Below are 27,419 nucleotides of genomic sequence, written 5' to 3'. Positions count from 1 at the left end.
CGAAGTCTCAGCTTGGAAAATCATTAAAACTTTAACCCCATCACTGCTTTTATTCATACCATCCCACTCCTCCAGGCTCTGTGCATGTGCCTTTTGATTGGGCTGCTTTCAATACTTTCACTGCACTTAATTGTTAAATTTAGGTCATATGTAGGCTGAGTCAAATCACCTGTCATTTCAGTAGGGAATCAGCAGTGATTGAAAGGTATCATATAAACTTGCCCAAGGCCTGGTTTTGTACTGCCTGTTGGGAGTTCTCTTTGTTCTTTGACTGTCTCTGCCAATGGGCACTCAGAAGGAGATGTTAAGTGGGTGGTAGGTAGTCTTGGGTGACACACATCCACCCATTTGGCCCAAATCTAAATCCGGGAGAGTCAGTTGTCAGATACAATTCCTGGAGGGAGTAACTCTTCCTTCAATCTCCTATCAAGCCCCCTGACCTAATTGTGAAAAAATACAGCCCGAAACGAGAGGTCAGGTTCTTTTGAACAGTTAAACATAAAAGGTGAACATAAATAGGACATTAGAAACAATCTATTTCTTAAAACAGGATAAAAGAAAAGAATCAGACATTTTTCTATAAATTTGAATGTAGACAGAACATCTGTTTTACCTTGTGGCCTGCGTCATATTCAAGCCACAAAGTATTGTTTCCGTTGGTAATCATACCTTTAAACGAGTCTTTGAATACAGAAATTAGGTTTCAATGCAAAGCTTTGCAATAGCATATTTTCACATGGTTTTAATCGTAAGGAAGGCTACATAGGAAGCAGATGGAGGGGAAAAAAAGTCTAAACACATGGCATTAATATTTAATAGTGCTGCTTCCTCGGGAGACCACTCTAGGTTGGAGCACTGTGTCTAAAGAGAGGCTGTATTAGTACTGTTTGCTCTGGAGGAAGAGCTGCCTTGCACTAATGAAGCGATCGGGACCTGAACTTTGAGAAAACCTCACACCTGATTAGTGGTCTTTGACGCATAGAAACATGGCAGAAAATCACTTGGCTAAAGACAACACGAGAATACGTGCAGCCTTCTGTAATATTTCACATTTCATCTTTTTACAGTTGGTTTCCTCTTGACCCTGTGGACAAGTGTTTTCAATCGTGCTAGCGTTGAGCTTTAATGAACATCCATGTGCTGTAAAGCGGTGACAACCAACTGACCTTGTCCATATCCGTGTGGCTGGGAGGGAACTGTGTTTGAACCTAGCCAGTAAAGAAAAGGACAGCACATTTGGACGTTATTAGATAACATTTGCATTCTACAGCCCATGTTAGTCCCAAACACTGTTCCCTCTAAGCTGCGCGCGTGCGCAATTGCGCACTACTCTCGTCTTCTCTGCGCAGCAGAAATCCTATGGCGCGCAGTAAAAAAAAAAACGGATTTTTTTTTTTTTTTTTTTTTTTTTTTTACCCCTTTCTTCATGATGGAGCCGTTTAAGCGGCAGCCAGTAGCATTAGCTCTGTCCACTTATGTTTTTCGTTTTTCGTGTTTTACAGCATGTTTTACATGAAAAATTAGAGGGAACATTGACATGCACCTGCTTGTGGCAGGTGTGATACTGGTGTGCCCTTCGCGAGCAATGATGATGTCGTGACCGGATGATTCGCCTAAAGACGTTTCGCCGACGGACATTTGACAGACGGACAGGTCTCCGAATGAACGTTCGTTCAAACAGCGTTTAATGATTAAATACAAATACTAGTATTTGTATTTAATCATTAAACGCTGTTTTCAGCTGGATTTGACCGAATTTGAGAGCATTTTGAGCCGTTTGGCGAATGGACGTATATAGACGTTTTTTTGCCTCCATCGCGATATCATCACAACATTTTACCGAGGAATTCACTTCCCTGGGCTCGGTTCTAATGTCCAAAGAGCTCCAGTATTTGTATTTAATCATTAAACGCTGTTTTCGGCTGGATTTGACCGAATTTGAGAGCATTTTGAGCCGTTTGGCGAATGGACGTATATAGACGTTTTTTTGCCTCCATCGCGATATCATCACGACATTTTACCAAGGAATTCACTTCCCTGGGCTCGGTTCTAATGTCCAAAGAGCTCCAGTATTTGTATTTAATCATTAAATGCTGTTTTAGGATGGATTTGACCCGATTGCTGTCATTTTACGGCTCGGTTCTGCTACATCTGCCCGCCCAAGAGTGCTTATTCCCGGGCTGCCATTGATGGTAGACTAACATAGATTTTTACTATAATTTGGACAACACCGGCGGCGGGCCGGATTAAAAATCCTAACGGGCCGTATATGGCCCGCGGGCCGAGGTTGAAAAACTTGTACACACACGATCCGGGGGCGGGGCGAGCGCGCGAATCCCGTTTCGGCGAAACCTCCGTTCGGCCGAATGAACGTTCGGCGAAACGTCCATTCGGCGACCTGCCCGTCTGTCAAACGTCCGTCGGCGAAACGTCTTTAGGCGAATCATCCGAGTACCGATGATGTCGCTCACACTGGTACTCAGTGCGCTCAGGGAGGTTGACTTTCTGCTCAGACCAACGAAAAATTAGAGGGAACATTGGTCCCAAAGCCATCAGGTAATTTGAAAGAGACTCAGTGAATTTAAGATGTGCAGATGTTTTTGCTTTAAAACTGGCATCTGTTTATGCAGACACACTTTATGTTCGTAAAACCACAAAGGACCTCCCATAGGTTTTATGGAGCAGTACCAGTTAGAGCACTCAGCTTTGTAATTGTGCCGCACTGGGTAATGAGAAAATTGGGCACAAGCAGTACTCCCTGTAGATGTAACCCACAACACACAATTCGAACAGCATGTGCTTTATCTATATTTCAACTTTCAGGGGGTCAATCATGGTCATGCTTTTGGACTCAGTTCATATCAGAGGAGTTATTCCCTCAAAATATAACATTACTGAGAAAATAATTCACCCTACACTCCATGCAATGCCAAAATAAATATAGCTTTAGCTTGTTGAAAGGTCCATAAAGACTCATTTGGACGCTAATTACCCTTAGGAAACATGCAAATCTACAAAAGAACCACTTGCATGTTATTTCATACTACAATAAAGTAGGAAAAATACACCCAAAAGATTCACTGGCATTTAGAATAGTTAGTATTAGGCTGCTGTTGTGTTTTTAGTTTATTTTTTTAATACATATTTCATTGAGTGAACGCTATTGAGGTCCACTTACATGACTGCCAGTGTGGGCTGAGCTACCACTCAGCCATAGAGTGAAAATGAATGTGGAGTAGAATATGTATCCTGTGTTTAACTAGAGACTAGTCCATGGCACAGGCATATGCCTAATGGAAACATACTTAACTATTCACTATAATATTTATCACACTATGTAGTTTGTATGTACTGTCGTTGAAATGACACAAGTGTCCAGTATTTTCCTGCTGGCCTTCTTATTATGGTTTTAATACATGACACAAGAGCCTTAGAGAATGCATAAGGGAAATTGATAAATTGTGGTCACACTATGTGTAACATGTTTGCAGAATATTAGGTTTAGAAAATTTAAAAACACGCCAAAACAATGCTTCCACACCAAGCTGAAGCCCTCAGCTGGATGTCTCATCCTGTCTAAATTGCATTTTCAGTTTAAGTGATACAAATTTAATGCGAAACATTGCAGCCAATATGGAGATGGTGGTGCTTCTGACAACTCGATAACCATTTGTTATGAGAGTGAGCTCACTCTTGATCTCAATATATAATATCAGAAGACAAATGTTTGGTAATGGAGCATAATTCAGTAAATCTGTGTTGTTTGCTATCATATTCACACTGACCCCTCTGGGAAACAATGTTGTCTTGTGTACAGTCACACATTGACATGGCTGCCATGCTCCAGTGTTCATTTCCCATTATGTGGTGGGGATATATTTCAGACTCAAGTGATCCAAACAGAAATCTACCACTTGAGAGAACTGTCTTTGAGAAGAGAGGTTGAGGTGAGCGACAAGGACGAGGGTCCTACAAATGACATATCCAGCGGCTCCTATGTTTCTAAGGGTACTTCAGCTCAAATAGGCGCTCATCAGCGGAAAGGCTTCAGGATTTTTTTTCCCTTCATACTTCAAAAAGACGATCACCTCAAAGCCTGAGTGCTTGTTGGTATGTTACTTGTTAGTGCAGCGATGGAATTCACAGACATCAAGGGCTGCTTGTTTGGTGATGACACTGCTGCCATTATTCACGTTGATTCGTAGCTAGACGATTCAAGTTCACTTCACGCAGACAAGCATTCACGGCTCAAGTACATTTGTGAAGACCAGTTTAGTGTAAAAAGTGAAAAATTATTTCAAAGAATAACGAACATCATACAACTGGTCGAACAAGCACTGAGGTGATCTGGAATACAGACTACCTTTAAAACATCCATACAGGAAAAACTACTATTTAGATATGTTTGAAAGTGAATAGTGAGCGAATATATGTAGTGGCACATCGAATGAGTCGTTAGTACATCTGTCTCTCGGTTCTGAGATTGAGTGATTGAGCTCTGGCCTTTCAGTTTGGAGTTTGTATGTTCCCCCATGACTGTGTGGGTTTCCTACCCACACCGCAGGGTGGTTAAACACTCTATATTAGGGGTGTCAAACCGGTCCTCAAAGGGCCGCAGTGGGTGCAGGTTTTCATTCCAACTCAACAAGAGGATACCTTTTGCAAGTGTAATCAGTTAATTAAAGTCAGGTGCTACTTATTTTAGAAGACACCTGATTGGTTATAATGTCGGCACTGGATCGGTTGGAACAAAGACCAGGACCCACTGCGGCCCTCGGCGGAATCGGTTTGACACGTGGTATTGTCCTTAGGTATAAGTGTGAGTGTGATTGGTTGTTTGACTCATTGTGTCCTGTGTTTGGCTGGATTCAGGGTGTACACCGCCTATTGCCTAGTTGTTGGGTAGGCCCCAACACCCCTGTAACCTTTGTGAGGGTAAGGGTTTCAGAAAATGAACAAATGAATGAATACATGTGTATATAATGGATTGATGGACATTAAAATTGATTTCCCTCCCGCCTGTGGAAAAATGTAGGATAAACTATGTATTGCCCCTATATCTTAGCCAAGCCAGCAGGCTATTTAAAAACTAATTTAAGAAAGGAATATATTTCTTCCTCTGCAAAAAGTAATTTCATGTGATGCTTTTGCAGCAAGGCAGTGGTGTGTAATGACTCTTCCCAGTATTCCTTGCCTACTAGTGTTCCCACGGGTCCTATGAAGTATGAGATCATCAAATGAAACTGACCATGTGGAGAGGCATATTCGACTAATAAATATTACGTATTATATATTAACTTTTAGGTTGGAAACAATCACAAATATGCACATAATATATATAAAATCAGGATTTAAATCACAGTGACTTGACATCACATACAGCAACCTTAACTAAGTCCATATGTTTTTACTTCTATACAGGTATATATGCATCTATATTCCACTGGTTATGTAGGATAATTAAGTTTCTTCAGTATAAGGAAAGAAGAGTGAGGAAAAATTTCAAAGACGTTGCTGACACAATAATGTTTAGGTTTTTTTTCATACATAACTTCTCCTTTGTCATCATCTCAGCGGGGCTTATCTCTTTAGCGTTTACAGAATCTTGATTTATTTCATCTACCTCCATTCTGTTAAATTATCAACAACAAAAACCCACTTGAAATTGCAATTAGAATGTCTGAACTACAAATATGAAGCTTTAGTATAAGTTGCCCACTCTAGCTCACCCAAGCAAAGAACGTTCAGGACAAACTATCCTTCAAACGCCACAGGGTCCATTTGGCCCACTGCCTGCTATTAGCTTCTTCAACGTTCCAATGACGTTGGCAAAATATCCTCTGCTATCAAAACATTACAGAGACAAAGTCAGCAACATTTTATTACCTTGAGTAGTTTCCTTCATGAAGTGATGATGAAGCCAAAAGGCCAAATGCTGAGCATCACGTGTTGAATGGCCATAAAGTCCACCATGGTCAGGACGCACGCTGTACACAGGTTCATTATGTAGCTATGACACTTTACTTGACTTTTTGGTCCAATATAATGACAAAATATTCGACACATGCCAGTAAGGAATAGATGTAAAATACACAGAAGCATGCATGTGTACTCGCACACATTCTACACACTCTTTGAGGCTGTTGAACATATGCGTTCGGCAGCAAGTGGCAGTTTGTTTATTGCGGGGTGAAACAAGTGGTGAAACCTGGCATTCCTTTTTCTGCATACATGCCAACCAACTTACTCTAATTAGGCTCAACACTAGACTTGCATTTTAATAGATGTCCTGCTGAGTGTGCATATGTTTAGAGAATAAGAGCCATGCTAATTGAAAAATTAAGACGTGAGAGTACTTGTCTACTGGGTTCCCACTATGTTGCTGTTAGTGTAACAAATTCCTGAGAACTGTCAAAAGTTTTATATTGTATTTTATTTCCTGTCTTTCAGCAGTTTTTTATGTTGCATGGGAATTCACATTGGGTTTTTCTTAAACAATATCCTACAGCTTTTGACGTGTGCAGATTTTCTTTCATTAGTCAGTCATGTAATATTAATGACAGAAGTTCAGTTGGTCATTTTATATTTTTACACATGAGTACAAGTCACCTGATTTTGAGGATCTGCTGATATCAAGCCTAGATCAGATACCGTGGAAATGTAGGGGGGAGGACATCTAAATGTCTTTGTTTCCCAATTTGAAAGATCTATCCCAACATTGTAGCCATATAATAGAATTATTAGTACTTTCAACGACACGTGCACACACATGCACACACCTCTTTTCTCTTTGTCCTGAAAAGTGTGTTCCAGTAGTGTAACATAAACCATATACTTTAAAACATACTATTCATTCATTCACTTTCAGCATCCAGTCATAGTTGCGGATTGCTGGAGATTATCCTAGCTGACTTCGATCGAAAGGGGGACTACAACCTCAACTGGTCGCCAGTTAGTCAGTTTTTTGTTCCCAAACATTTCTAGTAAACCCAGCTCACCTTGACTTAAACAAAGCAACTGCAAACAGGTGTTTCAAAAATGTCTCAAATAATAATGTATCCCCTTTCCTTAGTTAAATGTTAGTTTGCTGATCATGCTGCTGGTGTAGGGACCTCTTCTGCCCTTTAATTAGCTCCACAGAGAATACGTGTCATCGTTAGCTGCAGTAATGAGCACACACTCTCATGTCACCTTGAGTCTGCCCAAGACAAAGGCAAGGATGACACTTGATGTCACACTGCGCCTCTACTTTTTCAAATATTTAATTCTTAGATAAGCAGAGGCCATTTCCTCATATGGATTCATGTGACAAATGTGAAATGTTAGTTACAAAAATCTTGGATGTGCAAGTGAGTCAAAAATGCCCTAGCGAGTTTTCTTTTTCTCACAATCTTTTTTTAATCATTAAAAAAACTGTCAAAATTTGCATGATATACGAACTCGGTATCCACTGTTACAACTAGTTTCTTGTCCATTGGTCAGCTTTATTGATTTATTATTCCCTTACCAAACAAATGTGTATGAATATCTTCATGAAAAAAAATGGCAAAATCACAGAAAGTGAAGTGTAAAATTGCTTTGAGATAAGGACCATTGAATATCATCTCAAGTCATACTCTACTATAAGTTTAACAAACAGTCCAATCAATATTTCATCAGCAAGGGCGGGTCAGTGTAATTGGGTTCCTAAGAACGAACTACCCTGACTGAACTTGTCTCTTTGTATCCTTTCTAAATCATCAACCAGAAAAGGTAAATGGTTTGGTTGATAATGGTCTCTCGTGAGACACCAGCTGCTGATCTTAAACTGCTTTTTTCAATATTTTTTCACAATTGCTACTCCTCTCTTATTTGTGTAAGCATCATGATCAAATTTGGTTGGTATACTAAAAATGTGTGCAATCCAGATTCGATTCATTTTTTTGTTTGTTTTAGGGCTGATTAAATTGATTTCAAGATTAGAAATTGCTACTCTTAATTATTACACCTAATTTTACAATTTTGGTCATGTAACATACTGTAACTTTATTTTGACATTGTTTTTCTGTAAAAATGTTAACTCTTGACAAATTATTCTTTCTATTGAAAAAATAATTATTCCTAAATGGTTTCTATCGAATATACAATTTATTCATAGTTTCTATACAATTCATTTATATATATATATATATATATATTATTTTTAATTTTTTATTAAATGTAACGGACACTTTCATTCATTCATCTTCCGTACTACGCATCCTTGTTTAGGGTAGCTGAATTTGCTGGAGCCTATCCCTGCTGACTTTGGATGAAAGGCAGACTACACCCTAGACTGGTCGCCAGTCAGCTGGAGGGCACACAGAGGCAGATGACCATTCGCACTCTCAATCATACCACCACCCGAGGGAATCGGCCCCGTGCCAGCCCGGACCAAAATCAGGTGAGTGAACCAATACTACACTACTAGGTGGCCTGTAAGCCCACCTGATTACTATTTTTATAGTTAAACAAGAGTGAGAAAAAGCTGTTTCTAAATTAAGAGCGGATAACTCACCAAATGGAAAACGGAATTAAGGAAGTATGGGGATGGATTAAATTGGATTCTTTGCCATTTTACAATATATGACTTAAATCAGCTGGGACCTTTCCCCACAGTGAGGGAACTCCGTTTCCTGAGGCAACAGTCCAACTTGGGACCTTCAGAGATCCATTGAGGATTCTTGAAAGCCTTGAGATTATTCAACTCACTAAAAGACTAAATAGATTTTTTTCTATTACCCTTCTGACTACATTGCTCTGATTTCTGAGCACGTATTATTTCCTTCTATTCATATAATATTAATACTGTTTGTCTGAGGTTCTTAATAGGGTTGCAGGATGAAAGAATCTGCATGTGGAAAAAATACATTTCAACAATATCACCCTTACTTTTCGTAGTTGTACAAAGACTGGTGGGGAAAAAAACACTTAGGTCCCTGTGGTTGAAACATTTATCGTAGAAGCCTTTTTGCATTTATGTGAAATCTCTATTATGGGACACCATTTCGCACATTCAGATAATCAATGTTGCTAACTGAAGCCATGCCCCAAAGGCTAAATGCTTGAATTGATCATTGGCCCTCACTCACCATTAAGCATTTTAAAGATGACTAATTAGATGAGGTAAGGACTTGCCTTGGCTTTTGCTATTAGTGTAACGATGATATGACACCATGGCATATTCTGTAAAGCATTGTCTTGTTGTTATTGGCTGAGACAGATGATGATTGGGTTTACTTGGTGCATTACAAAATGTTCCCTAAGTAGCATTCATAAAGCAACACTCCTTGCTGTGTCAGAGTGATAAAAAGTGATAATAATGGTGGTGATTCATATATACTTTAGCAGCCAAGTCAGTTTGACCGGTATTTATTTTTTATTTTTTTGTCCTTGCTATTGGCTATCATGGATCTTGTTTCCTCTTCTTCGGCCGCTGCATTCATCAGACTGAAAGTGACGCCTGGAAAAGAACGGCAGCGAGTCATTGATATGCTTGCTCTGTTTTTTTCCACATTGTCTTTTTATCTTCCTCATTACTGTCATTACTACGGGCTCAGATACATCTCATTACAAGGGTAATTGGGACAAACATAAAATCCACGCAGTCTCCTTTAAGTTGGATATCTTTCAAAAGCTCAAAGTCAATAACCGCCCCTGTAAGGTCTACAGCAGATGTTAGCACTTGAGGATCACATTGCTTCATTCAGAGTGGTTATCTTTGTCTTTTTGCTTCCTTTGATGGAGTCGTGATTTGGAAAATGAATGTAATTTGCAGATGAATTTATCTTCGTGTTCCACATCACAACCGGTGAAACCCGTGTCGTACATTTGTATCAATTCTCTTGCTCAACCGCATTTAAATTCCCCGACAGCACGCACAGGTGCTTTTATGTAGTCATCTTGAAATTGTATTTTATTTTTTAGAAAGCCTTTCCTTTATCAGAGCCTCATGAAGTCTTTTCCATTGACAGATTGCTTCCTTTGCCAAATATTGACTTTGATATCTGATTATTAAGCAGTTTCCTCCCAACTTCAAATTATTATACGAACAATTATTTTAAAGATGTCACTAGACCCGGTGGACCCCCGCAAGGTCTTGAAACAGATTATGCAAAAAGATAATTGCTATGAAGATTTAAAGAGAATGAAATTGGTTAGACAAACGTATAGGTTGTTAACTACTGCTTAGTGCAAAAGAATACATTTGCTGACAAAGCCACAAAGAGCCAGTTAAGAGTAGGTTTTTCCCATGTGCCCAGGTGGGCGGGAGGTAGTGCTCTCTTTATTATCACAGATAATGGCATTCCAGATCTGTCCTCAATTATACGGGATGGGCTGAACGATTAATTAATAATTCTTCTGATGGATAAATAGTGCAGCGTTCAGCAGATGTGCACCTCTTACAGTTGAGAGGTGACACCGATTGAGGCTATTGACCAGGGGTCTCAAACTTGCGGCCCGCGGGCCAACTGCGGCCCGCGGGACGATAATTTGCGGCCCCCGTCTTAATATGAAAGACCGATTTTTTTTTTTTTTAATTTTTTTATTTTTTTAATTTTTTTTTTTATTTTTATTTTTTATTTATTTTTATTTTTATTTTTTTATACCCCTTTCCCCATGATGGCGCCGTTTAAGTGGCAGCCAGTGGCAGTAGCTCTGTCCACTCATGTTTTTCTTGTTTTACAGCATGTTTTACATGAAAAATTAGAGGGAACATTGACATGCACCTGCTTGTGGCAGGTGTGATACTGGTGTGCCGATAGCAAGCAATGATGATGTCGTGACCGGATGATTCGCCTACTAGTATTTGTTAGTTTAATGATTAAATACAAATACTAGTATTTGTATTTAATCATTAAACGCTGTTTTCAGCTGGATTTGACCGAATTTGAGAGCATTTTGAGCCGTTTGGCGAATGGACGTCTATAGACGTTTTTTTGCCTCCATCGCGATATCATCCAGTATTTGTATTTAATCATTAAATGCTGTTTTAGGATGGATTTGACCCGATTGCTGTCATTTTACGGCTCAGTTCTGCTACATCTGCCTGCCCAAGGGTGCTTACTCCCGGACTGCCATTGATGGTAGACGAACATTGATTTTTACTATAATTTGGACAACACCGGCGGCGGGCCGGATTAAAAATCCTAACGGGCCGTATATGGCCCGCGGGCCGAGGTTGAAAAACTTGTACACACACGATCCGGCGGGGCGAGCGTTCGAATCCCGTTTCGGCGAAACCTCCGTTCGGCCGAATGAACGTTCGGTGAAACGTCCATTCGGCGACCTGCCCGTCTGTCAAACGTCCGTCGGCGAAACGTCTTTAGGCGAATCATCCGAGTACCGATGATGTCGCTCACACTGGTACTCAGTGCGCTCAGGGAGATTGTCTTTCTGCTCAGACCAACAAAAAATTAGAGGGAACTTTGGTTCGGAGCTGAATGAACCAATCACGGTGAGGTATACGGCTCTGGAGGGCGGGACATCGGCCGGGCTGTCCAGTGCCTCGCTCACTCACTCATTCATTCCTCCAATCAGCTGGGCGGAGGAGAAGCCGTGAGGCCGATCACTCCGCTCGGCGCGCACACTCCTCCGCTGCTCTCAGCATAGAACTGAATGAGGCGCTATGATCCGTGATCCAGCCTGTGTCAGTGTCTGTAGCCATCTCCGCGATTGAAACGGAGAGCGAAAGTGCACATGCGCCACAAACCCGCGCGACTGAATGTGAAAGATCAACCCGAGACTCATTCCAAGTGGAAAAACATATTACAGAGCCCCAGAGATGTCTCTTTCAAAGCCTGCCGTGAAGAGAAAGGTCGGTGATGAGCACAGACAGTTTCAAGAAAAGTGGGGAGTGCAATATTTCTTTGTTGAACACAGGGGCACCCCGACGTGTCTCATTTACACTGAAAAAGTTGCGGTGCACAAGGAATACAATTTGAAACGTAATTGTACTACGAGACATGCCGAGGAGTACGAAAAATACCAGGGAGATGAGAGAGCCAACCAGGTTGCCAGTCTTAAAACACGTCTTCTGAGGCAACAGGATCTCTTCAAGAAGGCTACCAAAGACAGTAATGCAGCAGTCAAAGCTAGCTACGCCATTTGTGAGTTGATTGATCCTGTGCTAAGTGATCCCAAATGGCTCATGGACTTGGCTTTTCTTGTTGATATCACACATGAGCTTAATGTACTGAACAAGAAGCTACAAGGCCAGGGGCAACTTGTCAGTGCTGCCTATGACAACGTGAGAGCATTCTGCACCAAACTTGTGTTATGGAAAGCCCAGCTCTCTCAGACAAACCTTTGCCATTTCCCAGCATGCAAGGCTCTCGTGGATGCAGGCACACCATTCAGTGGTGAGAAGTATGTTGAGGCCATTTCGAAGCTACAGGAGGAATTTGATCACAGATTTGCAGACTTCAAGACACACAAAGCCACATTTCAAATTTTTGCGGACCCCTTCTCCTTTGATGTGCAAGATGCCCCTCCTGAGCTTCAAATGGAGCTCATTGACCTGCAGTGCCACTCTGCACTCAAAGCCAAGTTCAGGGAGGTGAGTGGAGAAGCAGACAACCTTGGGCAATTTTTGAGAGAGTTGACCCCCAGCTTCCCTGAACTTTCCCGAAGGTTCAAGCGGACCATGTACCTTTTTGGGAGCACATACTTGTGTGAGAAGCTCTTCTCCACCTTGAACTTCAATAAGTCCAAGTACAGGTCCAGACTTACTGATGAGCATCTTCAAGCTCTACTGAGGGTCTCCACTGCTTCCTCCCTCAAGCCAAATGTGACTATGTGAGAAGAAGCGCTGCCAGGTCTCTAGCAGCAAGGAGTAGGCAAGAGAAGCCGTGTTCAGAATATTTCATGTTCAATGTTCCATTCAAGTTCAGAAAGTTAAAGGTTAAAGAGCTGTTAATACAGACATTTGAAACGGAATAAAAATAATTCATTTTCTCTACTTAGCCAGCCAGTGTATATCTACTGTATGCTCATTAGTATTATTTGGTTTTGTATTACTGATTGATTTATTTTTTATTCATCTTTAAGTTAATTTATTTAATTCATTATTTTTTGTTAAAAAATAAAGATATTTGATAACGTTGGAATGTTTTATCAGTGCTTTTCTTGTGGAAATCCTGATGCGGCCCAGTCTCACCCAGACTTGGCCTCTAGCGGCCCCCAGGTAATTTGAGTTCGAGACCCCTGCTATTGACTGTTGAGGCCTTACATTTATTGTATCTACGTACTGACACTTTATGTTCCGTGGCCCCCCGCTACCCCTCTCTAACTGCCCACATACTATGAGAAACATGGTCCAAATTTACTCTGTGTCAATCCAATGTTGCATAATTTGTGTTTGGTCAAAATATATTAATCCTTTGTCCTGAGGACAAAAACGGTTATCCAGGTTAAATGTACACACTGGTGGAAAAATTACAAATTGTCAAAGGACTGTTGAGCCAAAGCTCAGATGTATAATTTTCCCATAAGCTTCAAGCATCTAAGTGTAGAAAGGAGGAATTATTATGGGTATGAATGGCTTTCTCAATAGTGATATCACTTCCCAGAACAAAAGATGGTGCTTCTGTGGTGAGATGGGAGCACATACGCTTCCTCGATTGACCATTTGCGTGCTTTCCATTAGGGTCAGGCGATGGTCTTCAGTGCATGAGTGACAACACGGCCAAGACAAATGGAGCACTCTCCTACACAGCTCGTTAACACTGAAATCGCAGAAAAAACATAATAGTTATTAAATTAATTGCAGTCCTGTAAAATATGTGTCAAAAATTATATGTGGTTCGATTAACTCATAACATGAGTGTCAGATCCGTAATAAAATCCTGATCAATAAAACAATAACCATGTTGTTAAAAGCAGCCACTGAAAGGTGTTTCTGACTGTGGGCTCCAGGGGTGAGCAACCCTTTTAATATAAACGGATTTCATCTTTCCACCGTGTCACCTAAATCACCTCAATGTTTGTGTATACAATTAAAATAAGATCATAAATTGTGGCAATGGATGGATTACGAATACTCCCAGTGACCCCGTACGTCAGCCTTTGTCAGTGACTGAGAAAATGCTTGTCTAACAATCTGTTGATTGCGATGCGGACTGCGGAGGCGGAGGCACCGTCTCGGGAGGAAGATGACTGTTGCAGGAAACATTATTTTAACATATTGTTATGTTTAAATCGATAAGTTTTAAGCGAGCGCTAATGACCGCCATTAATTCAACTTCTAGGATCTTTTATTAGCAAAGTTAGCACTGGTGCACTTGATTTAATGAACGCTTTATTATTTCATTTTGTTGGCCCTCCATGACCATTATGCGCAAATGACTGGTCTTTCATATTGAGAAGCAATGAGGCAAGGCATAGTTTATTTGGAGTTCTTGCGCGATAATAATGTGTCAGTCGAAGGGCGTATTTGTTTTTTAAAGCCTCAGAATGACTCTCACTTCATCTTGATACAATTTCCTTACTTCTCCTTCAAACTGTAATAAGCCAGCCTTCTTAATTTGACTTTATTTAGCACTTGATTTTTGCTCTTGTGTTTAGAAGAAATAATCCCAGTTGGGCAGTTAATTTGGAAATTAAATCGTCTGTTCAAGGGAATTGCTCAAATAAATGGCGGGGCAATTAAAAGTTGGGAGTGACACTATTTGGTAAGTCTTATGATAATTATAATGATATTGATAATGGCTCTAGCTGGAGGTGTGAATTTCACAAATGAAAGAGCTTGGGATGGGGACGGGCTAATAACATGAGTGCCATCCTGGAGTGTAAAAACATTGTTCCTCCTAATTGACTAATGATACAAAAAAATAATAATAAAAAACACCATCTCAGTAGAAGTGTGTTATTCTATTACTCCACACAGATAAACTGCATTTTTTTGGGGTGATATTGCTGCAGGAGTCTTTGCTCTCATGCTGCCATTGATGGAATGTGTCCTACATTGTGTTGCGGTAATGGACCGCTTTATCAGTTCATGGTGCGAGTAGCTATAGGCTAAGTATGGATGAGAGTGACAATTACCAACAGACACAACACGCTGTTTGTCTGCTTATGATTAATGTGCTGTATCAGAGTGGGATGCTGTGAGAAAAAAAGAACAGGAAGGGTGATGGAAGATTCTATAGAGGGTTTTTTTTTGCCCCTCCTGCCTGCATCCTTTTTCCCCCCTTCACACACTGTTATCAGCCAAATTGGATGATCGGTAGGGGAATTCTCCCAAGTCGCTGGGGTTTTTGCTGCAGTTTGTTGAATTTTGCCGTCAGGTATGAAATTCACTCAAATTGCAGAAGTTCTTTATCCAGAGACTTGCTTTTTCAATTGAGCATTGGTCCAGATTTAGGGAGTGGGTGTTGGATTGGGGGGTTTATGCCTGTCTTAAATCATTGAAAAATGTTCACTTTGCTACTAAGTGTCCCTTGTTAACAACCCAGGAGGCCTACAATGGCTATTGCTATGTTGCTCATCTGATAAAACAAATGTCAAATGTGTTCTTCATTAAATTGACCATTCATAGGGTATAATTGGCGGCTTTCAAGGCAAGTGATAGGCATATGAAAATTAAGACATTGCTATATCAAGTAATATGCCATTGAAACAAAAAATGTTGTAAAGAAAGATCTGTCAGATCAAATCTTATTATAATTAGTGTTTATTTTGGTTTACTTTGGCACAATAACTTCTATAGTTTTTTTCATGGTAGAGTAGAAACACCTCGCAAATTTTTGATATCTTTGTATATATCTCATGATCGGTCTTTAAAGTATTTAATGGGCTATTCTTACTTTGCGACACTAAAGTTAATGTATGCTAAAACTGCCTTCTTCACTATATCTTAAATATGTAATTAGGTCCAGCTTTGCTAGTTTAAAAAAATTCTAAAGGCTGGGAAAGCAAACTCCAACAGACTCGTACTTTAGATGTGTTCTTTAAAGTGATAAAATGTTAAAAAACTAGCACGTCAGCCACAGCATCAGAATGAAACTCCCTCATCTACTATTGAGCTGATTGAGTGCTAAATCATTAAATGAGCGTAGCTCGTAGTCCAATGTCTGTGAATAGTTATCTCAGCTAAAGTCTGAGGAGGGTGTTGAAACATTTAAAAAAAAAAGTTTAAAAATTAAGCCTTGGAGCATTTGCATTAAACTATGATATTTTGGCCTGGTATAAACTCCATGTGCAGCAAGATCACATTGGATTGAAGGCAAATAGTACAGACCTCCTCCAATGCACCAACCATCTTTTATTTTTGCTCCTCTTTGCAGCACCAAGATAATGTATTTGAAAAAAGACACTTTCCTTATGCAAGTTTTCAAAGTCATTATTTTTGTTTCCAAAATTGCTATATTTGTAAATGCATTCATGTGAATAAAAAATGGAGCGATAATTAATACAGTAACTCAGTGTGCTATAAATGATTTGTAAACACTTTTAGGTGAAAGATAAATTGATGATAGGCAGGCAGCTCACCACCTCTGGTTGGAATGCCCCCATCACCATTAAGTTTTGGAGTGCTTGGAAAAATATACAACCTCCTCAATTTGCAAGGAAAAGTACTGCTTTAATGCGTAACATCTCAATGGATTTTACCAATGCAATTAAGTGCAGATCTCATTTCATTTTTAAGGATCACATCATGTGCTGGAGTGCGACTTACGGCGACTCTGTTGACCGAAATGCAATGTTTCATTCGTTGCAAAAAGCACACATATTTCACCCATTTTTGACATGCTTGATTCTCATCTTTTTGAATGACCTGCGGGTGCCAGTCTTTAAAATGGAGAATTAACAATGAGAAAACAAAATTTCTACAGAATTATGAGGATATAGCATCAATATATGTAGCGTCCGAGAATAAGAAGAATTCTGAATTAGAGAATTATGGTGGACTATGAGCAGGATATTGAACTAAATCAGTTTCAGTGCCTCTTAACTTTTCAAAGAAATAGAGGTGTCTCAATGTTGAGCCGCTCAGGCTAAGGATTTTCCTTAACCCCTTTTTAAAAAATGGACTGTGGGGTGAATTCATAAAAGAGCAGTCTGTTAGCCAATTTGTCTTTTGACAGGAGGGAACATTGGAAGCCACCAGAGGGTGGTCAGTGGTGAGTGGCACAGGTGTGCCTGGGGCGGTACCTGCAGAAAGTTCTTCCTCATGATTTGTCCTGGATGAGGAGAGAAGGGAGCAGCAGTGCGGGCCACCATCTGGCCCCGGCCAGGGAATTGGGTTTGTTAGGCGTGGATGGCGTGTGTGCGCATTGTGTCAACTCCATCAGGGCAGTTTGCGAACAGATGTTCTGTGGTGTGTTCGCTCTACGCGGCTCGGGAGAGAAGACGTGTCTATCAGTCGTCGGAGGATTTCAAGGGGGAAGCCCATTCTGACCTTGAGGCCACATGTCATTCCCTGCCTGCTAAAGCCTTTGGAGACTTCCAAAAATGTCCCTAATGGGTTATCAAAAGACTTGAATCACACTGTGAAAACACAATATAGGCAATTATACCAACTGCAACACGGCACCAGAGGCACATCCAGCACTCGCTCGGTTCTGATTTGTATTCTTTTTAAGTATTGCGCATTTAATACAGAGTAGTAATTTCATCTGATGAAATGCGCTTATCATTTTTGGTCCCTTCATTTTCTAATGTGTTGGCACAATTCAACACTGCGTCCTTGACAATGAGAACGATAGGCTTTTGATGGGGTACAGCCAACTCCTAGTGGAAACTACCGGTAATTGTTGTCAATTTAGAGCAATTGACAATAATCTCAGTAAAAGATAGTCATACTTAGTCATTTTATCTGTCAAGCATTTCATCTTCTAAATGTCACACGAACTAGTCAATCTTTACAATCATTCTTGGTCTTCCCACATGCAATATTCCACATAGAGTCAACTGCCAGTGCAATTTTAAACAGATGTAGGAGCTGCTCTACTAACTGGACGTAAAAAGGGATGGCGTCAGACAAACACGATAAATTGCAACACCGTTCATCTTGCGCGTTGCGCACATAGTTGGTAAGATTTAGCACAATCACTGTGATCTATCAGACAACTGATCCATTGAGAATGCATTTGGCATCTTTAAATATTGCATTGTAGTGATGTGTAAGGCGCTGACTAGGGATAGATGGAGAGATAAATAAAGCAGCTTAAAGGCAGGTGTTAGTAAAATGGCATTGGGAAGAACTTCCCTTGTGATAACATAATCAAATGCATACTGTCCATTCAGCAATGTAATTTTGGAGCTTTTGAATGATCAAAACTAAAGATAATTCAGTAAGGAGTCTTTTAACTGAGCATTTTGGTGCATCTGGCTCATTTCAATGGACTGTAACATCTGTCATAGTTTTACTACAGGTCTTGGATGCTAAAAGTAAATGTTATTGAGACATGAGCTGATAAATGTGTCAAATGAAAGCATAGTGGACATCCAACTTCTGGTATTCAGTATACACTGTAATATACATAACAATTTAAAACTCCTCAATTAATGGCTACTGACTACACTTTCGATTACCTATACTATTTGCCAGATTCATTAAATTCAATAAAATTAATTTTCAATTACTTTTTTAAGTGCTCAACACAAAGTGCACATCTATATCAGACCATTTTACTATGCAAAATGGACTTGGTTGCTGTTAAAATTAGTTTTTTTTGATAAAGCAAAAATGTTAAAACTTTGGGCGAAGATTTTCTTAACATGTCTGTACAATGCGCTAAATCATGAAGTGGGGAAGTGTGTAAATGCAAGCTTTTCATATCCTCTGCCCATCCAGACCGCTGCAATCAATACGCGTTTAATCAGTCAATTATATGGCGCTAATTTAACAGCCTGCAGGTAGAGCCATCTCGGAGCAGTTCCCCATGAAAATGCAAGCCATAGGAAATTTATCTTTTGGAAAATGTCACAGAGGGAAATGAGGTATTCAATGAAGGGATGAGAAAGTCCGCAGCATGCGGTTCATGTTGGGAGATAGCAGGGGAGCTTCAGATTGGGGAACAGGGTAAAAAGAGATTACAACATTATGAGTGGGTAAGATTGCTGCATAATCAAAATTAAAGAGATGATGTGCTCTAAATGACATAAAGTACAAATATGTTTTATCAAATGAAGAGAAAAACAGGCAGAATTCTTACATTGCAAAACTTACAACTAAAGAAAATTACTTTTTAAAACCTGTGTGTGTGGAAAAGAAGAAAACCACTGTTGAAATTGCCATCAATAAAATATTTTTAAAAAAATGTCAAATTGGATGTTTCGCTGAGAAGGAACACCAAAAGAAGGGCATCTCGGTAGCAGTTTCGGCTGGCAACCTGGCTCGTGTCAATATTTAAATTGTTAAAGCAAGTGTTATGGACACAGGCTGTTGTTGGGAGTTCAGTTTGGCCCCTCACCTATTAAAACCAGCATCTGTTGGAGCATAAATTAAGATTAAAAATAACTGTACAGAGATCAGCGGGTATAGTACAGTCAACCAGATGTCATTTTAAAAGTGCCAGATGGAACAATGAAAGTGGGTTGGAAATGAGAAAAAGTGCTGTGAAAGGTCAGATCAATTAAGAAAGTGGCGCTGGATGCCATATGACAATTAAGGCACGTGTAAAGCACTTGAGCCAGCAGGGCAGTGGAGTGAGCGGCCATCACACAGAGGAACTTCTTGGGGGTACTGGAACGTGCGTAGACAGGACGCCGAGCTTCCTCCGCTCAAGTGCTTTTGCACCAGGTCAAGGTTAATGACCCGTACAGATAAACCCGATAGAATGCCTCACAGCACCGCTCACGACCTTTGTCCGTTAGTATTAAGGAGACAATAAATTACATGCATGACTTTAAGTGACATTGAAATTTACTCGAATCTAATGAGACAGAGGGAAAGCAGCGCTTGATAGTCGCACGGGACAGATGTGTTTGGTTACTTTATCCACATTTTTTGTTTGCCAAAGGATGACTCCTTAAAACCAACACGTGATTTATTTATTTATTTCCCCCCCGAATGGTGTCGGAAAGTCAATTTTTATGGCTATGTTGTTTCCATTTGAAAACAACTCTCTGAAATAACATTTTACAGGCAACAGGCCTGATCGATTCCTTCACCACTCATGAGTGCACTTGGAACCACAAGGGGGCAATATTCTCATTGTTTGTGTGTATCTTCCTAGCATGTTGAGCTCATTTGCATGTTTTGGATTGAATCAAAATCCGTATAAATGATCATTTACATGAAACAAACTTTGAGAAGATGGACCACCCCAGCCAAATATTTAACAGACTGGAATTACATTTGTCACAGTTGCATTTGAACCAGTGTATTATTTTATTTTCACACACAGAAGCGCCAAATGAAAAACTTTTCTTTTGCAAACACTAAACTCTCAGAATATATAAGAAATTCTTTCTCCAATATATCACTTGATCATTACATTTTTACTGTAAGCACTTTTGCGGTGTACAAAAAGAATAATTTGTCACATTATCACGAATTAATGCAGTGATGACAAAATCCAATGTGCCTATGTATAGATAGATCACTTTATTTACCTGTGGAAACAAAATATAGCTACTCTTTACAAAGAAGGGTGAAAGATCCATGTTCTCAGCACATTGGGAAGAAATTATACAGTATGTTAGGTCTGCTAAAGCTTCCATTTGCATGCCCTTAAAATACAGTTTTAATTATAGATAAGCCTCAACTGAGATAAAAGACTGCTTACAGTTACTGCAGATGTCTTATACTTTAACGTATTGTTACAGTAGTATTTTATGTATTATTCTTGACAGAGCTCTTCTGAAAAAAAGCACAACAAAAATCATCATTTGGGTTCTCTTGCGTGGGTTTTGGCTTCATTGATTGTTGAGTACCTCTGCTGGAATGTGAGAATTAATTAGACGATAAGTGTAATTGAGTGGCACATAAAGACATTTGGGGCTCACCGGAATAGGGGCATTCTGTGGTCCCCGTTGTCCTTGAGGTCCTCTCATCCAGATGTTGATATGGAGTGGAGGATGGCCTCTCACCTGCTCCTAATTATCATGTGAATGACAACATGGGCTGGATCAATAGTTCTCAGTCTCCATGGTGAGATCTTCGATAAGGAGGCACAATTCTGGATCTTTTTCCTAGTGCTCTTTGTTTGAAATAACTGTTTTTAGTTTAAAATAGCTGGTGAACAGGAATGCAACTAACAAAAGCGTGTTCTTCTGATCATTCATAAACTAGCTTTATGATTCATATGGCAGTTTGTCAAGAGCGGTTCCACTAAACTATTTAAATATTGACTTTTGCATGGAGGGAAAAAATAAATGTTCTCCTTCTCCTCACAATACTAACTGATTTCATGATTGTATTTTCTTGTCTGCTAAGATCCTGCGCAACAACATTCCCTCCCACTGTGACAAGTGCAAATTTAAAAAAAGAAAATGTATTTCTCCTGATACAAAATCATAAACTCAGCATGTGTCAATGAGGATCTTTTATTTTATTTGTACAAACAGGTAGTGAGGAAATTGAGACGTCTAATTAATGAAATTGAGCATTGGGTCTCATTAGAATTCTGCTTATAATGACTGGTCTGTTCAAGTCTAAATGATGTTTATGAGCAGCAAGGTGTGTTTGTGTGTGTGTATTTGTGTGTGCGTGTGTTTGAGGGGGTGTTCACTGCAAGATGGAAAGAGATGGAGCAATACAATTTATTCCTTAAGTGAGGCAAAGGCCATATTGCCTACCATTAACAGAGCAGAACGTAGGCACTGTCTGATAATTAAGTAATCCATGAGAGCATGTGCAATATAGGACAATCACTAACACCCTCTACTGCTTTGCGCCATCAAGCCACTTGCAGGTGTTCTCCCTCCAACATTATTTTCGATTATGCTGGAAAATATTATTCCATAGTGATTTTAAGGAGCTGTTATGGGGAAATGTTCTGCTTTTTGCTTCATATAGGTGACAAGATTAATTTGTTTTAAAAATGCTTGTCACTTGTCACTACTGTTCATGTTTTTTTTTTTAAATATAATTTATTATTTATGGTATTTGCAGTATTTGTAAAGTTGACTTATTAACTTAATGGCTGCCACTGACCGTGATAAATGTCCAACGGCACGCACAAATGATCATTCTGTGCGTTTATTGCCATTAAAGGCGGTGTGGCGGCAATATGCCCTTTATATGAAAGTGACTTTAATGGAGTAAAAGAAAGCAGGTATGTCCTGAAATACTTAAGTCGTACCTGTTTTTTTTAATTATTATAATGGGCTTGACAGTTGTTAAAACAATGAAGGCCTCATACTTGTATACGTACCTGTAATAATAATTGAGACCATAACAACCATGAACTTTTACTATGCAATACGATACCAGAGCTCGATTAATAATAATATCTAATTAATTTAGCATTTCTCAAAGAAAATCAACCAACAAACCAAAAAGGAAACAGGCATTATTGCATTGACAAGAATGTTCTAACCTTTATTGAGCAAAGTACCCATTTACAGTACTGAGCATACTACCAAAAAATAGATGATTATTGCAGTTTATTTTATCCTGTGGCATTTAATGGAAATAAATTTAATTGATGCCTCTTACTATATATCATTGACATTGATACATGGACAATATTATGTATGGAATGAATGCTCATACATTTTCAGACAAATGAAGTGAAATTGGATGTTGATGAATAGAACCTTAGTAGGAAATTAGTAGCATTGACCAAATGGAATAACATGTTGAAAACAAAAGTTAGACATCATTGTAATTGTTAATGATGATTACTGGCCAAAAGGCCATGCAGAATCTGAGTTGAAGGACTTTTAATACAGCAAAAGTTGAGTCATCCTTTCAAGTATTAAACAGCTTGCAGATATATGGGCGTCATTTCAAGCAGCATTGCATCATGTTGGTTCCGCTGCTGCTGAAATATTTATTCACATTGCAATTTACAACAATCCACAATTTAAAAATACCTTGTGGCCCATCCATGTACACTCTTGTCTAAATGCATTTTCTTTGTTTCTTAAAAGAAATTGAATCAAGGGAGGCTCCCGAGAAGCAATTTTTTTTCAATGCTTCCTAACAAATGGTAGCATTTTAATTCTAACGTTCATCCCTCAAGACTGCAAACACAATTTCATGATCAGCCCGCTTCTAGAGCCGTGTTTAATAATTCCCAATTATGCAGCAGGCACCTCGTCCACAGCGTGAGTCGTTCCATGCCGCCTGAGTAGCATCTGGCCCGCTGCTCTGTGTGTGTTCAGTCACCTTGATATCATCCATGAGCATGTTCCCCATCTTAGCAGGTTACAACATCGAGACCTGCGCTATGCTGCTGTATTAATAATACAGGATGGAATTGTTCAGGAGGGAGTTTTCATTGTGTTTTTGGCTTCTGTTTTCGTTCTTTCCAATTTGTTCCGCAGTTTACCCAAACATGGCGCGCGGAGCATATCAAGGCTTCACATGTTGGCGGCATTGCCACAGAGGGATGACATGCACTTATTGAGAGAGTAAAATGTACTCCCTAATGGGGTGGAAGACAGTTTTAAAAGATGATGAATTTATTAAACTTGTATGGTACATGGCATATAACTGTAAATGTTGGTTATTTGCACAAATACGCTACTATAAAAGTAACAAAAGTTAATTGATATACATACATATAGGTGCATTACGGTGCATGCCTTGTCATTTTATTTACATTCGTAATGCTGAGTGCCTGAAATGTCATCTTTTTATAAGTAAACCAAACGGCAAAATAATTCAGGTCAAATTACTGATCTACAGTATTTCTTGTGGGAATATGTATCATTTTGCATATCAAAACACTAGAAGGCATTGACAGGTGAGGCTTTATTATATATTTAGCAAAAATTTACATAAAGTCATTCACAAAAAGCTGACATAAAGACACACGGTGGACATAATTTTTCAAACGTTGAAATAAAAAAATAAGCGGCATATATGAAATAAATGCATGCACCAATAAAAGTAATTCCTTCATGTAAATAGTGGTTACTTGACGAATGACCTCAGAGCAGATAACCCATTTTCCAGCAGTAATGAAATCCGTTGAACTTCGAACTCACTAATTGGCTCCGTTAAAAGTAAAGATTTGCAAAGTATATTTTTTTCCCTTTTGTTTTTCTCTGCTGTGTGTTTTCTGCATTTCCTTCCTGAGCGTTGTTCCTGTCTTTAAGTCAAACTAGGTGTTGCAATGGGATATACTTTCACCCCTAAAGCAATACTTTTACACCAGACACAGCATGTGATGTGGAAAGCTTCATAATTATATCAATATGTGATGTGTTTTAAAACGCTCATTCTGTACAGGCTCCACCTGCAATTTGTATGTTAGTTTTGACGCATCAATTGCAAAGTGTAGAGCTTAGACGAATTTGGCGAATCACCAACAACAAACAAAACACTTTAAAACTCTTTTGTGCAATGCCTGTCTATTACTGTACATCAAACTGTTCAGGATTAGAACTCAACCGGATATATCACCTTTAATGCAGCACTCCCACTCCATATGGAAGTAAACTCCGAGTTAGTGATTGCAGGTTACGCAGAGGTTACACGTCTGATTAGAACCATGTGTTGTATACACAAAGTGTGGCTTTTTCACGTCAGTCCTTGTAGAAATCTATTTGTACTGTCCCACCCAAGTACTAAAAACAGAACAGATTTATGACCTCACTGTGCACTGGTATAACCTAAAGCAGAAACATTTCTTCGTACATGGAAAATATTGTTCACAAAGCTCAATGTTAAAGTATTTAAAAAAATACCACGGGTTGCGCATATTAGAGTGCTTCTGATTTACTTAGAAATAGTTGTGAGTAATACAGTGGTGGTCCGTGCATTTTCTCATTGCGCCTTCAACAGGTAAAATCCACTTCCTAGCAGCATTTAATGATTAAATACAAATACTGGAGCTTTTCAGACATTACAACCGGGCCGGGGGGTGATTATCCCTACGCCTGCAAGAAGGCCTTGGTGTCACCAAATTGAATTCTGATTGGTTAAAGCAACAGTCTTATCGACGCTTGTTTAATGCAGCAGAGCCTGCAGAACTGATTGTGAAAGCCTTGAGGCAGATTTCTGACCCTGGCAACAAATAATGGCTGAAATGTGATTGGTTAAATGCTTCAATATGAAAACACAGATCTGGAAGCAGTGCAACCAGGGGGGAAATCAATAAAAGGAAGCTAACAGACAATTTGGAATTATTTAATAAGTATTGATGGACAAAATATAATATATGATTTAGATATTTCTTAGGCCAGCAGAGAAGGCCTTGAAGGCCCTGACGGCCACCACTGGTGTAATATTCACATATCATATGCCGGTGGGAAAAACATGAACGTTTTATATGAAAAGCAGGATTTGATCACATTTTTTAAATTTAGGATGTCATTTGCCAAAAGAATCGTGTACATGTGGCAGCAGCTCAGCATGTGTGATTTAAAGAAGGAAATGCTCACGCACACTATGCATGTGCACAAGGTCAAATGTGTATGCGCTTTCCAGAATGTGTGCGTGCCAATAGTGTGTAGGGCCTCTTCAAAGAAAGCCCTTTCCATATGCTGTTGCTGAGCTGTGAGGGGGTCAACTTGCAAGCCAAACTCTGAAGAGGAGGATTGTCTGGCTGCCCATTGTGTTTTCGCAAAGCCCGCGGAGAGAGCCTGCCGCTTTCGGGGCATCGCCAGCGTCCCCTAATATGGCAAATGAATGCATGAACGAATGCAAGAGTGCGTAGTTGAAGGAATAACCAAGACAATTTACATAATTGCACGTGGGGCATGCATTTTCCAACGTTTGAACAGCCATTTGCATATTCGCAGCTCTATAGAAATTATTCAGTCAATAGTTTGGATCCATCATGTAAATACATCTCCTTTGAAGGAAAGAAGGAGCAGGGGAGAAAGTCAAACAATAATGTTAATGATGTTTCGTCTCTCCAGGGAAGCTTTCTACCCAGAATTCTGAGCAATGTCTAAGACGTGTGATACGAGAGTTTAGTTTATGACATGTTTACTCAGCAGGTGAATATCATGAATTGGAAAAATAGAACACTTTGACCATGTTTCCTTTTGTCGTCCTTTTGCCTTTTTTTCTTGCCAGAAGCATTGATCTGAGTGGGAACAAACCGCCCATTTCATCTATTTGAAATGTCAAGAGGGTCCTCTTTCATGCGTGTGATCACAGTTTTGCAGAAACTCACCATCAATTGTCGCCACTGTCTTGTTGCATCATTTGAAGTGCTATTTTCCTTCACGTCACCCATCTTGGGAATCAAAACAGACGCTGATATTCGTGCACGCTGACATCTTTTTGAAGTGTTTGGGAGAACGCCATCACTCCACATTATTTTTGTTGATGTTTAAGGTGAGATAGAAGGCAAGTGGTGTTCAAATGAATGCACGTTGGGCCTTTGGCGGGTGAGGCGAGAGGTGTGAATGGAGATGGATACGAAAGGGTTTGCATATTCTTTTTTCATTTCTATGGATACATAAAAATCTAGGCATGCTTGCTCCAGAAGAAAACTAAAATGAGAAAAAATGTTATGAATCTTGAATATGCTTTGACAATTTTCTTGGGCAAATTTTGAGAACAGTGGTTCAGCTATATTGAATTTTGCTCTGATCATTATTATTGATTCATTTAGTTTTCAGAGAAAGAATTCAAATGGATAAACATTATTGTATCGTTTATTCAAATCAATGGACAGCTACACGAACCAATGTAAATGTTATCATTGAAATTTTATTTCTCCAATGATCCATAATAAAAGGCATCTCAAATTCCATATTTAAGTGCCTTGTTTTCCAACCATAATTCAGCATGTAATGCATTAGTCATGAGTATAATCATGGTTTCACTCAAAGGCCTTAACCTAGGTGCATTTCATCTTTGCTGAATTGGCAGCAACAGACACACTCAAACATCAGCTGTCTGAGTCAAGCAGAATGCATAGAACCTACTGTGGTTCTGCCCAAAATGACGGCAGATGCGAATGAGCACAAATGGGATGCCCTCAGTCCACAGACGGTGAGTAGGGGGTAGCGACGATCAGTATCCATCCAGCACATTAAGCACCACTCCATCCATCCCACTCACACACACACACACAATTATGTCGTCATCTGCCAAGCAACAGCCTCCATTTTTTTAAAACAGCATACACAAATACAAAAGTAAAATGTCATTTCTTGCTACACTAACTAGTTTTATTTATAGACAGATTCTTCTTACCAAAATGCCATGCATCTTCATTTGTACACTGTAAAATTCAATGTCTCATTCAACCACCTCTCTAGTTTAAGCATTCAAACTGACTGGACTACTTATGTATTTCTACCCCGTATTTACCGGGTGT

The 27,419-nt window shown here is 39.5% G+C and overlaps 1 long non-coding RNA gene across 1 annotated transcript in view; it reads left to right on the top strand.

Annotated features, from left to right (window-relative positions):
- The window catches only part of LOC144076294 (uncharacterized), a 38,395-nt gene that overhangs the window by 7,744 nt on the left and 3,232 nt on the right, over positions 1-27,419 (top strand). Inside the window, exon 2 of the long non-coding RNA XR_013300784.1 lies at positions 8,251-8,422. This is a non-coding gene — a long non-coding RNA (uncharacterized LOC144076294). The remainder of the gene's footprint in view (positions 1-8,250; positions 8,423-27,419) is intronic.

The sequence above is a fragment of the Stigmatopora argus genome, chromosome 6, assembly GCF_051989625.1.
Source record: "Stigmatopora argus isolate UIUO_Sarg chromosome 6, RoL_Sarg_1.0, whole genome shotgun sequence".
NCBI classification, from domain to species: domain Eukaryota; kingdom Metazoa; phylum Chordata; class Actinopteri; order Syngnathiformes; family Syngnathidae; genus Stigmatopora; species Stigmatopora argus.
This window is presented reverse-complemented; position numbering and strand designations above follow the sequence as displayed.